Source organism: Cygnus olor, chromosome 2, assembly GCF_009769625.2.
Source record: "Cygnus olor isolate bCygOlo1 chromosome 2, bCygOlo1.pri.v2, whole genome shotgun sequence".
Classification (NCBI taxonomy): Eukaryota; Metazoa; Chordata; class Aves; order Anseriformes; family Anatidae; genus Cygnus; species Cygnus olor.
The window spans coordinates 72,362,417-72,375,034 of NC_049170.1; the positions used below are offsets into that span (position 1 = coordinate 72,362,417).

The window sequence follows — 12,618 nt, forward strand, 5'->3', positions numbered from 1 at the left end:
CTTCACAGAATCCAACCTTTTTTTTTTTTCCCAGTGGCATAGAGCCATGTCTTGGTTTAACAGGTGATAACACACACAGCAAGATAGACAGCTTTCTAGCTCCCCATATTTTCACCTGTTTCCTGAATTCTACTCAGTCCCCAGGTGTTGCCTTTTCAGAGCCTTCCTCTCACCTGCTTTTGATACTTAGCCTGCCACTTCACTCAGTCCTTCACCTGATGAGATGACCTGATTCCTTCTGGGCCCGTCAGGTAACATTACCACTCTTAGTGGCTAGCTATTCTCTGCATTCAGCTTCTGTCCCCCTTGGCTGTCTTAGCCTCATGGACCCTTCATCTCATTTAAGATCACAGCTGCATTTCTTCCTTACCAGCATCTCTTAACTCAACTTTTCTCTTATAATCTTTCTTGTAGCCTATTGATTTTACTACAACTCTGTGTATTGGCTTGGAAAACAGCTTTTACAGAAGATGCCAGCAGAGAAAGCTGTATTGTACAAGTGCATTGGTTTATCCCATAAAAAATATCTGATGGGAGAAAAACAGAGGAGTGACAGACAAAAGCTATCAAAACGGTTAGAATCATCTAAGGGATAAAGACGGTGGGAAAGCATAAGGAAAAGGATAAAAAGAAATAAAAGTTTTTCTTATCTCCTTCTGAATCAGCTTGTGAATATATTTCTTCCTTGCCTTCTCCCAGAAAGCCTCTTTAAAGCCGTGTTTTTAAAGGCAATTTATAATTCAAACCCCTCAGTCACAGCTTATGCACATGTTCATTTATCAAGTAGTTAGACCTGCATGAAATATTGACACCCGTCTGAAGGTTACCATCACCAGAGCAGAGCCCAGTGATGGGACATACGAGGGCACCTTCTGCTGTTTCAGTGCCACGCAAGCCAGGTTGCTTCAAAACACTTCCTACAGCAATTTAAACTAGATCATCCTCATTTCTACTGAGGCAAACAAGGAACACCTACACTTTCCTTGTCGCTGGCAGTATAATGAAAGGAAAAATCTTCAGTAAAAAGGCAGCAAACTACAGCAAGGGCCAATCATCTCTTACACCACTGCAGCTGTTCAGTCAGCAAATACAAATCAGAGGCTTCCTTTGCACTTGTGTTGTCAGGCTAGTTTAAACAATGTCCACGCTCTATCCCCACCATTTATCACTCCCTCAGCTGTAATACATGCAAAGGGTAAGGCTACCTTAGCACTGTAGCTCGGCACCAGGTCTCTCCCATTTCTCACGCTTTGGTTTGCACTGGGGAGCAGTCCCAGAGCATGCAAATAAGCTAAAAACTAAGCTCCAGAAACACTCTCACTGACTAAAGGGTGTTCAGGACATAGGGCTGGATTAGAGCTAGTCTGAAATGCAGCCTCCTGGAATGCATTTAAGATGGACAATGGGTTCTCAGCATGATGTTTCACTCTATGGATACGCTGCTATTCCTCAGCGTTATTTTCTTGTATAGTGTGGCTGTTGTGCCACCATGGGTCACTGCAGCAAATGGGATGGGGGAACTGATCCAAGCATTTTATTTTGGCTTGGGTTTGGTTTTTGACTTTCTTTTCTTAGAAGAGCCTTGACAGAAAACAAGGTTTGATTCTGACCAATTCCCTGAGCAGGTTCAGATAAATACCTCACAAACAAATTTTGTTGCAACAGGGGGACATATAAAGACAAGGGCACCCTGCATTGCTGTTAGCATTTATTCCTCATACCAGATCACAGCTTCAAAGAACCAGGAGGAACAGCCTTCATAGTCCCTTGTGCTTCAGGGAAAGTTTATGCCTTTCAAATATTTAGATATTATCAGCCTGCAGGATAATTAATACTGTCCATCAGCATTCTTGTGTTAGAACTTTCTTTCCATGCATCTGCCACAGTAAGTAAAATACTTCCCCTTGACCCTACATTCCTTCCTGCATTTGAAATCGAGAAATCACATTATAGCACAGTAGAAAACAATATTCATTTCAAAGCAGACAGAGTTTCCCACAAACCCTGAGAGTGCTTAAATGACAACCACACCGTCTTACTAAGACACACAGAATGCTGCAAATCTACACATCCTAGAGGAGGATGGTCTCATGAAGTGTGTTAAAAGCTGCATTTAATAATGCAAAAATGAAATTTCGTCATTGTATCATTTCATAAACACCTTTGTAACTTAAAAAACCTTACTTTTTTCCTGTCAAAACTTTTTTTTTTTTTTTTTGTAATTACATTGATGTGATACTTTCTATTTTGATAGTTTAAATTTTTGCCCAAATACATTAATTTTGCTCTAGTATCTTACTCATGAACAATTTTAGGAAGAGTTAGGTCTTGATGGAATTATAACTTTATAGGTTTTCTTATTTACTGGACACATTCAAGTGAATAAACCTGCAATTTCTTTAGTACAAACAAAAGCAAAATTCCTGGTCTACATCAGCTTGCTGTCCCAGAATAGAATCAAAGGCTGTTGAGATAGTTTGTGTCCCTACTTAGAAATAGGAAAGCCTTTGTTTTGTGTACACAGATACTATACACTTCAACTTGAGATGTTAGAGGAAGCTAGGGAAGCAAACACAATGCTAGTTACGTTCTTGGCATGCAGTCTGTCTGTAGCAGTATTTGATGTTTGTGTTTACTTGCAACATATGACAATTAATAGACTGAAAAGACATTATAGTGATGTTTAGTTCCAGGCTTGTTAAAGCATACATGACAGCATATCTTCTGTTTCCCTTGATCCTTATCCCAATTGCTCTACTGTATACCATTCCCCTAACATCCATAAAACTGTAGCAATGCTCATTCTTTTCTTACTCAATGAATTACAGGATTTGCACAGGATGCAGCAGTAATCTGTAAATAGAAAATAAAGCACAGAACAATTCCATAAATACTATTGTTAGCATTTGAGTAACAAACAGGGTTGCAAGATCGGTATTTTTCAAAAATCATAGAGTTACCAATTACCTTTGGAAAAGACCTCCAAAATCATCTGGTCCAGCTGTCCCCCTACCACCAATATCACCCACTAAACCATGGGATAGTATTGAGCCTCTTAATTCCAACATGCTTTCAGAAGGGAATTTGGGAAATAACTTACATTTGGAACTCCGCAAATTCTTTCTCAAAGCAGTTGACACCTGTGGTGACACACAGCCTGAACTACCAGAACCTCATGGTTTTTCTGCCCAGTTGCTGGAAATAGGTGGAATTCTAGTTACAGTGGAATTTAGTGACTAACGATCTCGTTTTCTCTTTTCTTTTTCTAACCACTTCAGATTTCCACAAGTGGAAAGTTTCTTTGTGTTTGTAGGCAGAAGTTTGAATACAACAATGTGGTATATGTGGGTTTTGTGCTTCATTTATTATACCAGTAATTTTTTCCTTTAGAAAACTCCTGAATCTTTACAAGAGGTTTTTACTCAAAAGCTTCCCAAAGTCTTCTAGAAACTGTAACACAGCTTATTACTTCTATATTCAGCACAAATTCTACTTTAAGTCTAAAAACTCCAAAAACGAATGGAAACTTGTTCCTTGGAAGAAACAAAGGCCAACATACTCTTGTGAAAATCCCAGCAGAATCAAGCGAGATGGAGGGAAATCATCTAAAGCAAAATCTGGCAGAATAATACGCTGAGGGTGAGCAGGATGATGGTGTTGCTCCTAGACAGAGTTACCAGAGTAAAAACTGCAGGACGTCAAGCCCTTGCTCAGTGCATAGGCAAAGCACTGCAGCTACTGCTCATGTAGGGAGCAGTAGCCTGGCTGCACCACTCTGCCTTGGCAGACAGGGGCAGCCCATCTCTGAAGTCTGATCTAGTCTAAATTATGAGGTCAAAGTTGGCTAACACAGCAGAAATCTTCAGTTTCATTTCTGACTGACAGCAAACCTGGAGGATTTTTTTTGTCTGTGCCAAAAATAAAAATGCATGGTTGAATTCAGAGCAGCCTTTGCTGATAACTGAGAAAAATAAACTTTACAAGTTGAAAATGGATAGACAGTTCAGCTTTGAAGGTTAAGTTAGTGAATCAACTTTTGTCTAGATTTTAGCTAGAAGTGATGGGAGAAAGTTTCCTCTTATTTTCAGAAAAAATAGGTGAATCCATTCTCGGTAAAAAGCTAGCATAAAAACAAAAATCAAAAGACTAAGCTGACTGTTGGTAAGAACAAAATGTGTGCTAAATTAGGTTTGTGTGTTTTGTCTTTCCTGTTATTAATAGCATCCTCAGAGGATACTGACTCACTCGATGACTGAAGTACTTGTGGTTTGGGACCCGTTCTGTGCCAATAATCCTGGAACCAGGGAAGTTCTCTTTTCTTTACAAAAAGAAGCTTCCAGGCCAAGTTGCCATTTGTTACAACACCAAGAAGCGTGGACAGCAAAGCTCTCAAGCTGGAACTCTGTAAAGCAGACCAAGTTAACATCTCATGAAGTTATCCAGCCACTAGTGAGATTTTCTGACAGGGAACAACCAGGGACTCAGCAGCCCTTAAACACTCTCCTGTTCACACCCAGTCAGACCAAGGACTGGCTTTGCAAGTCATCGCTTCACCCTGCTAGGGTAAGAGGGGATTTGCCAGCCACAGATGCAGACAAACCTCATCTAAACATGAAAGAGGTGCAGAGCCAAGGAGCCACTCTGGGAAATTTGTTTACAATGAACTAGCCTGCTTTCAGATTCTTTCTCTGACGTAAATTCCTGTTATTTCTCTTGCACTACATTTACACACTTGCCATTATTTTTGTTTTGTTCCCGGGAAGAGATACATTAAAGGGCTGAACATCTCATGCTCAGTGTTGTGGTTATACTTGAGCTTTTTAGCTTGATTAGAAATTCAACTTTTCCTACTACTCATGTGGCAGAATTACTGTTCTGAAAGCACCTGCCCTTAGGGAACAGAGATAAATAACTCAAACTACTGAAAGTCACCTTCTCCTTCCACTGTGCTTGGTGTTTACTGGGACCTTCTAGCAGCCAGAATGATCCTAACATTTCCACTGTGTGACACTGGCACTGCTGCAATGGGACAGCATTTGTAAGGCCTCTTCTGCCTTCATGCTGCACTAAATACCTGGCACATGGGAATGGTAAGGATTCTTCTCATCAGAGTACTTCAGTCAGGATTGTCATTTTATGTTTTCCCAGTACTTGGCCTGACCTCAGCAAGTTGGTGATCCAGCTTTAAAGTCAAAATCAATCCTATACAAGAAGTATATATTTTTAGTTTTATACATTGCCGTGTAGCAATATTTAATCATTCTTTAATAGTCTAAGTGATTTGAAAAGGACAGAAGTCGAAGTAACTAAAAAAACCAAAAAGTTGCAATATTTAAATGTAGTATGTTAATAGTTTGCAAATAATTGAGCAGATTAGTTATGCATGCCGTAAAAAAAATGCCCTCAAGATGCTCACAAGCTAGGAACCTGGGCAAGCACTCTTAGGGTTTTCTTCTCATTCCTCCCATATTCACCTCTACCTGTTTGTTATTGCTGCTAATAGGTACCCCTGATTTCCAAACCACTGCCATGTAAGTGCACCTTCTGGAACCGGCTGGAGCTTTTGTTAAATCAGAGAGTCCTGTGCACGTGCAACAATGGGCAATCAGAGCAGGGGTTTACAGGCACACACTTCACATTACACATCTGGTTTGGCATGATCTTTCAGGTGCATCAAGTGAGTTTGCGCTTAAATCTTCACTGAACTTGGATCGGGTGACAGTAACCTTGCCTAAGGTGTCCCTTAAAACACCTAACTACTGTTTAGTAATAAAACCCAGGAACCTGAAGTGATGTATGAGCAATCTAAAATGTTAATTTTCAAATCCTTTGTGTTATAAGCATATAAAGTAGATAACACTCTATGAAATACACCTAATGCTATTCTTATCTAATTGGAAATTACTCCTGCAATCTAATTAGAAATGTGCAAAGATTTACAGCTGTGTAAATGAGGGACAAATTAAGTTCAAACAGCTAGACTGCATACTGAACAGCCATGAATTAGGAAAGTATCTCCAATTTCAGCAAAGAAACTGCTGCTCAAGTCTCAGTCTGCAACTGCTTGTTAGTACACTGCTTCATGGATATGGCAAATCTTTTCACTTCTGCTCAAACCATGCCCTTTTTCTGCATGGCAGCTTGGAGCTTCTTCCCCCGAAGAGGAAGGTTTTGAGCTGCACTCTGGGATCCTGTGGGTATTCTGGTATTCTTCTGCACCTATTCTAGCTCTGCGAGCTGCTCCCTAACCTGTGCAATGTAACAGTGCAGATCCACTGCAAAGTGCAGTGCTATGCTGACACAGCAAGGGATTGGATTAGTCTTTAAGAGCATAAATTCAACGTAAGACTTCCCAGTTTGTACAGATTGAGAGGGTTTTGTACTTAATACGGCCTCTACTGCTTTAAAACTCTCAGTCAGAATGGGTTTCTTTTTGGTTTTGGGGGAACGGGAGATTTTGTTTTCAGAGTGACCTTAAATTACCCCGACCGTACAATGGATGGCATGATCAGGACACTCGCACTGACCACTTCTTCCTCTGTAGTCCTCCCCCAGAATCTTTTGTCCAAACTACATCAGATCCATTCATGAGGTTTCCTTCTTCCAGTCTTACACTATTCCTAAAAAATTCACAAAGGCAGAATTGATATCCCAAAAAATAATGCCAGCAGGAAACAGAATGGAGACTGAAGCATTCTCATCTTGAGAAACAGGCCAACAAAGGGATTATTGTCTTCATTTTGTAAAAGTTTATTGTCAAATTGTTTTGACCTCAACATTAGACTTATCTATATGTTGCTCTGTAGCAAAATTTGAAATGCTGACAGAACAGCATCAGTGCTCACAATACAGAAATCTCATGAGACCTTTTGCAGTTGGTCTTTATGCTCACCATGATAAAACAGCAGCCAAAAAGGGCACATTATGTCTAATTACCCCGACTTAAACTTGGACGTCATGCAATGGAGAAATACAAATCTGCAAACTTTTTCTTAACTCAACTGCTTGCAGTACTCAGCTTCTCAGATCTTTCAAAATAATCATTTATGAGGCATTTTCACTTAACAAGGTGCAATCCAGCTCCCATATATAATCCAGTTTTTCCTTGGAAATCTGCCACGAAGGGTCAGCACTGAATATTCCTGATAGTAGCACATATGTACACGTGTAGCTTGTGAAGCAGCTGGTATTTCTTAAGAGAGCTGTGCTTTGTCAGGAACACCACAGTCTACAGTGAAGGTAATAAGAGTGAGCTGTGCAGCCATGAATAGGTGACCCAAGTAGTGACAGTCAAACACCATTAGATTTTTACTATACGGTAAGTACAGACTTTATATAAAATCAGCAGATGGTCTCTGTTTCTACTAAACTAGGGTGAAATGAAGAAAATGCTGCCAATACAGAAATTCTGAAACAGCCCTTAAGCATTTGCATCACAAAACTGGTGCCACCATACTTAGCACTAATGACTCAAGAGTCCGAGTCATTCTGAAGGCAAATTATGCTTTAAAAGATCTCTCATAATCAATGACTTTAGGTAATTTAGTTATCCAGTGAGGGAAAATGTGCACTTCAGAGCTGCTTCCTGGGCTGAAACTTATGCAACAAAAATGGAGAGCAACACAGACCTAGTTTTCTTTCATTTACACCCTTTTCTATGGTAAATCTGTTCAGCTGAAGAAATCATAAAAATAATGGACAGAGGCAAACAAGATTCAATTTATTAAAGATCAAAACTGAGATTAGAAGAAATACCACTGTGTAGAAAAGCTACAAGATGAACTTCATATAAAACTGTGTGGTAGTTAACAATCTTGCAGCATATTTAATGCCAGAGTCCTGGGGGACAGGGCAGAATGAACATAGCTCTTTACACAGGACAGCATGACAGATAAGCTATCAGATTTTCATTACAGAGCAGAGCTTTTTTCATTTGTACTGGATTTATTATAGTAGTTATTAAGGTCAGTAAAGCAGACCGTTGACTCCAGGGAAGATGACAAGGGATGCAGCAAACAAGCTGTTATTGATTTGGCTCAGGGACAACAAAATACTCACTGACCCATTCCAAGAACAGTTATTTACTGCTTTTACTTATTGCTAGATGACATCTAGGATGACAAATATCCTTTATGTTTGTTAAATATAAATATTCTACTTTGCTGGAATGAATACTTATTAGATGCTTCAAAATCTCATGACATACAGATGAGATACAATAATTTGTGCAATGAGATGCACAGATATAGACCTGCAAAATATTAAGTATCTTGATTAGCACAGAATGTTCTCTTAATAAATGACAGTCACAGTCAAAGGAATATACTGGACATGTATGTTTACATGTGTATCTCATATCTAAATACAAGTTTTAATTTTCCCCATATATTATGAAAAGTAGAGGATGTCAGTTTCTTGTCGAATTATAAACAATTTCAAAGTCTTTATTTTAAATTTTGAACAGTGCTGTTATAGTTTATGGTATCACTGAAAGCTCCTGACAGATTTATGTTATGAATGAAATACAACCAGCTGTGAATTATAGGGTTGTAGTTCTATCAAAAGATTCAGGTAATGTCATAAGCCACAGGAATCTGATTCATGAGAATCCCAATGGAATTACAGATCTGAAACTTCTACCTTACTTGCATTTTTACATACAGGCTATATGTGATGAAATATTAATACATTTACACCTCCTTGCCCAGATTCCCCTCTCTCAACTCATCCTGCCTCATCATTCCCTCCTTTTCATGTTTTTTCACATCCCCTCATACTGGCAATTTTGCTTTGAGTGGCAACTATAATCTGTAAACTATAAATGCTGTTGAGCAGCACTTTTAAGGCTTATGAGTCCTAATCTTTGTCTATTCTATTTTGAAGTGTCCCTTGCAGAAAAGTCAGCAAAAGCAAACATGGGACAAGTCACGATACACACAAGTTTACAGGCTAGTGAACTGGCTTAACCCGTCAGTGAAAGAGGCTGTGCTAACCTCCTGGGTGGAGAAATAGTATATCTCAGATATGGTATATGTCCTGTCCTGCCACTTCTTTTTATATAGATGCAGATTCCTAGGAGGCACTGACAGTCTCTCCCACTTTGGTTACTGCACCCTGGGACAGAAGATTCCTGCCTTCTACAAAGGATGATACAACCCAGGTCATTCATAAATTTATAAATTTTTTAATGATCCATTTTACATTTTCCTGCCCAATTTGAACTGCATGGCAAGGTACAAGAGGGATTATTTCTTCTCAGCATGTATCTATCAGAGTAAGTCTTGCAGGTTATGTGCATGCTGATGGTTGCGTTATCATACAGCCCACCCATGACCCTGTAAATTGCATTTTACAACTACAGTCACGTGGTTCCTTACATTTCCCACATAGAAAGAAAATATATTTCATATACTTTTCCTTTCTGTAAAGTCTGGGAACCTGGCAGCCAAGTGGAAGGACCACTGCTGGTTACGTGTCCTCTGGCAGCTGCAGCCCGTCCTCTGGCAGCTGCAGCCCAGTGCCAGCAAGTCATCAGTGCTCCAGGACTCCTACAGCTAGCCAGCAAAACAGTCTCAAAACACAAAGCGCCCTGCATGTCTTGTCAGTATGACTCAGACATATCACTTAACACCCTCCCACAATTTAATGAAATGTCAACAAATAAAATTATACAGTTTAGATAGTTTACACCTGGATGAGCTACTCCTCAGCTTGTCTTCCCCAATGCTCACAATTTAAAATCTGTGTAGGTTTCTGAATATGTTGCAGATTTCCACATTGACAAGGCTAAGTAAATCTAATAGCCTTCTAACCCTTCAAGGGTTAAATAAATTCAATACCTACCAATGAAACCCCCAAATCCAGACCTACAAAAATCCAGGACTTCTAGAATTTGGCACTTGAAAGTCAATTATCCAGGTGCAGAAATATGACAGCTGTGTATGATCATAGCCAGGGAGCAAATTAAAATTGCTCTTGAAATTCCCTTGCAATTAGTGCAGGGACACTGCACATCATCAAAGTCTGTGCTCACAAGTCCGGGATTTCACAAAGTGAAATAAAAGCTTATGACACTAGCTGTGTTTCAGTGTGATTAGCAGTGATTAAACAGCAGAGAAAGTCTGTGCAGACTAGAAGATCTTGGGTCCCATTTTGAAATCTGATGTGGAAAAGCATTTTGAAGGACATGCAGGCCACCATTTTAAGGTGGAAGCCACATCCATCTGATTTTCAACTGTAACCTTTCCTAGAAAGCACTTAGTCAGGCTGTAGACGTCCACAGAATAAACAGCTTGTTGGACATACTACCTGAGCCAAAGTAGATTAACACAGCTCAGACAATTTCACCGTACTGATAGTATTCTATTTTAGAAGAACACAAACTGGCATAAGAAAGTAACCTAATCTCAGTGAATTATTTCCTCTAGGGTGTGGTTGGTCAGAAGAAAATAAATCAAGACCACATTCATTTTTAATCTTTGATTTTTCAGAGTAAACATACATTCAGTTTTAAGCACTTTTTTTTTTTTTTTTTCCCCCCTCAAGATTCAGGTTTTTGGAAAGGATTTCCTTGATGTATATTATACAAAACCTAAACTAACTTACTGGTAAAATAACCAACTAAAATCAAATCATTTAATGCAAAACTAAAGCTCCTACCAAGATGGCCATGTGCTACACGGACCTTATTTTTTCTTGACTATAATACTAACCCTATTTGTCCAAGAGAAGAAATTGAAAAAAATATGTGGAAACCATATCTATCAAAAAGCACTGCTCACTGGCATAGACAAGGCAAAACCACCACCCCCTAAATGACCATTGTGTCAGGAGAGCGTGTTAAACAAAAATAATGGTAACCTTTTAAAATGTTCATGTCAGAAAAAAATCTGACAGCCATCTTCCCACACGCCGTCTTGTGTTTCAAGCATTGTAAAGATGTGTAAAATATATACGAATAACACATACGATCCCTAGATCATGAAAGTCTGGAATGAAAGCTAATTAAGTTGTGTGCAGCTCATAACACTGTTTTCTATGACACTGCAGAATTTTATGCCCATATTTACTGTTATACATTGTTCATAATATCATCTTCAACATGTCAAATTTAGCATAACGCATGCATTTGTATTAGGATCAGAGAGCTATTGTGCTTCATAACCCTAAGAGTGAATTAGTGTCTCCATGATGAAGTATTCCTATGTGATGTGGGATATGGAGACCTGAATTCTGCTCCCGATTTTGCCAATGATTTTCCTCTTGACCTTGGACAACTCACTAAGAAGGTATCCTGGCTTACTGCCAAACATACTTGAATCCCACGGGATTTACTAAGACGTGTGAGAGGATTAGGCTTCCAGTACCGTGTCCCTGCATCCATTGTTGGGTCCTCAGAGTAAAGATTACCTTGTTTGTAAAGGCATCCCTAAGAAATGTATAAGAGCTAGAAATTTTACCTGATCCTTTTTCTTTCAACTCATCCTAAGCAAAGACAGGGAAAAGCAACTTCATTTACTGACAGGCCCCGATTCTTTTCTGAACCTTCTTGATAGAACGAACAAGACTCCCAGAACAGCTGCTTTCTGCTGCGCTGGCTCCTCAGCCACTGTAAGAAAAGCTGGGAAGCTGTTGCGTGGAAAAAGGGGGAGAAAATTATCTTTGGGACCTGTGGCAGGACCTTTCACTTCAGGATATAGCTCTGTTTGCAGTTTTAAAGTCCTGAAGCTTATGTACATACAGATGCAGTATCAAAATGAACAAACAACAAGTTTGCAGAGCTGAGCACGGAACGGACAGGAAATGCCTGAAGGTAACCCAGGCAACCTTAATTTTCTCCATTTGTGCAGTCTTTAATTTTGTCATCACACAGTAAAGGCTCTCCTTCAGCAGACTTCTCTGCCAGATGTTTATAGCAGCACCAGCAACTGCCAGGTTTATGGTATCTCAGAGGTCTGTGGTGGAAAAATAACAAAAAACAGTGGTAAAGCCTACATGGAAGTTTACTGATATTTGAGTTCCTACAAGAACCCCATAGTTCCTGTGCATGCAATTTTCACTTGTAATACAGAGGAAAAACTGAGGGAGAGGGAGCACAGAAAAAAAATAACATGAACAATCCATCTTATATACAAATGACACTTCTAGGATGTTGAGTTTATCCAACTCCTCAATACATTTAAAAAGCAGGCAAGTTGCTACAAGCCCTCTCCTGACCACTACCAAACTCTGTCTGTCAAGGTTTCCTAGCCATCAAGTTTATTCTTCAAACACAATTCAGCTCACTTTACCAACCAACCAACCAACCAAACAACAACCAAACAAAAAAAAAATCCTAAAGATTGATTTTCAATACACAACAAAATGTTTCTCAATATATAAAGTATTCAAACTTAAATCAAATTTCGTTATAAAATACATTTTGGGAAAAATTATCCCCCTGAAACTCTCACAAATGCGGAGGCAAAAGAACACCAGTAACTGTTATACTGTTTATACGGCTACTCTTTAAGGTGAACACAATCGCTGATTTTTTGATTTTATAAAGAGACTGAAGCTTGAGATGCAGTAAAATTGTTCTCCCCATCCCCCTGGATTAGCTACACTAGGATTTTTGTT

At 39.3% G+C, this 12,618-nt stretch overlaps 1 long non-coding RNA gene across 1 annotated transcript; it reads right to left on the reverse strand.

Moving 5' to 3' along the window:
- Positions 1 to 2,554: 2,554 nt before the first annotated feature.
- Positions 2,555 to 5,555, reverse strand: LOC121066590. The gene is made up of 3 exons (XR_005817855.1): positions 5,481 to 5,555; positions 5,075 to 5,202; positions 2,555 to 2,853 (listed from the first exon to the last, which is right to left on the reverse strand). It is a non-coding gene; the product is annotated as an uncharacterized LOC121066590 (long non-coding RNA).
- Between the last annotated feature and the right edge of the window lie 7,063 nt (positions 5,556 to 12,618).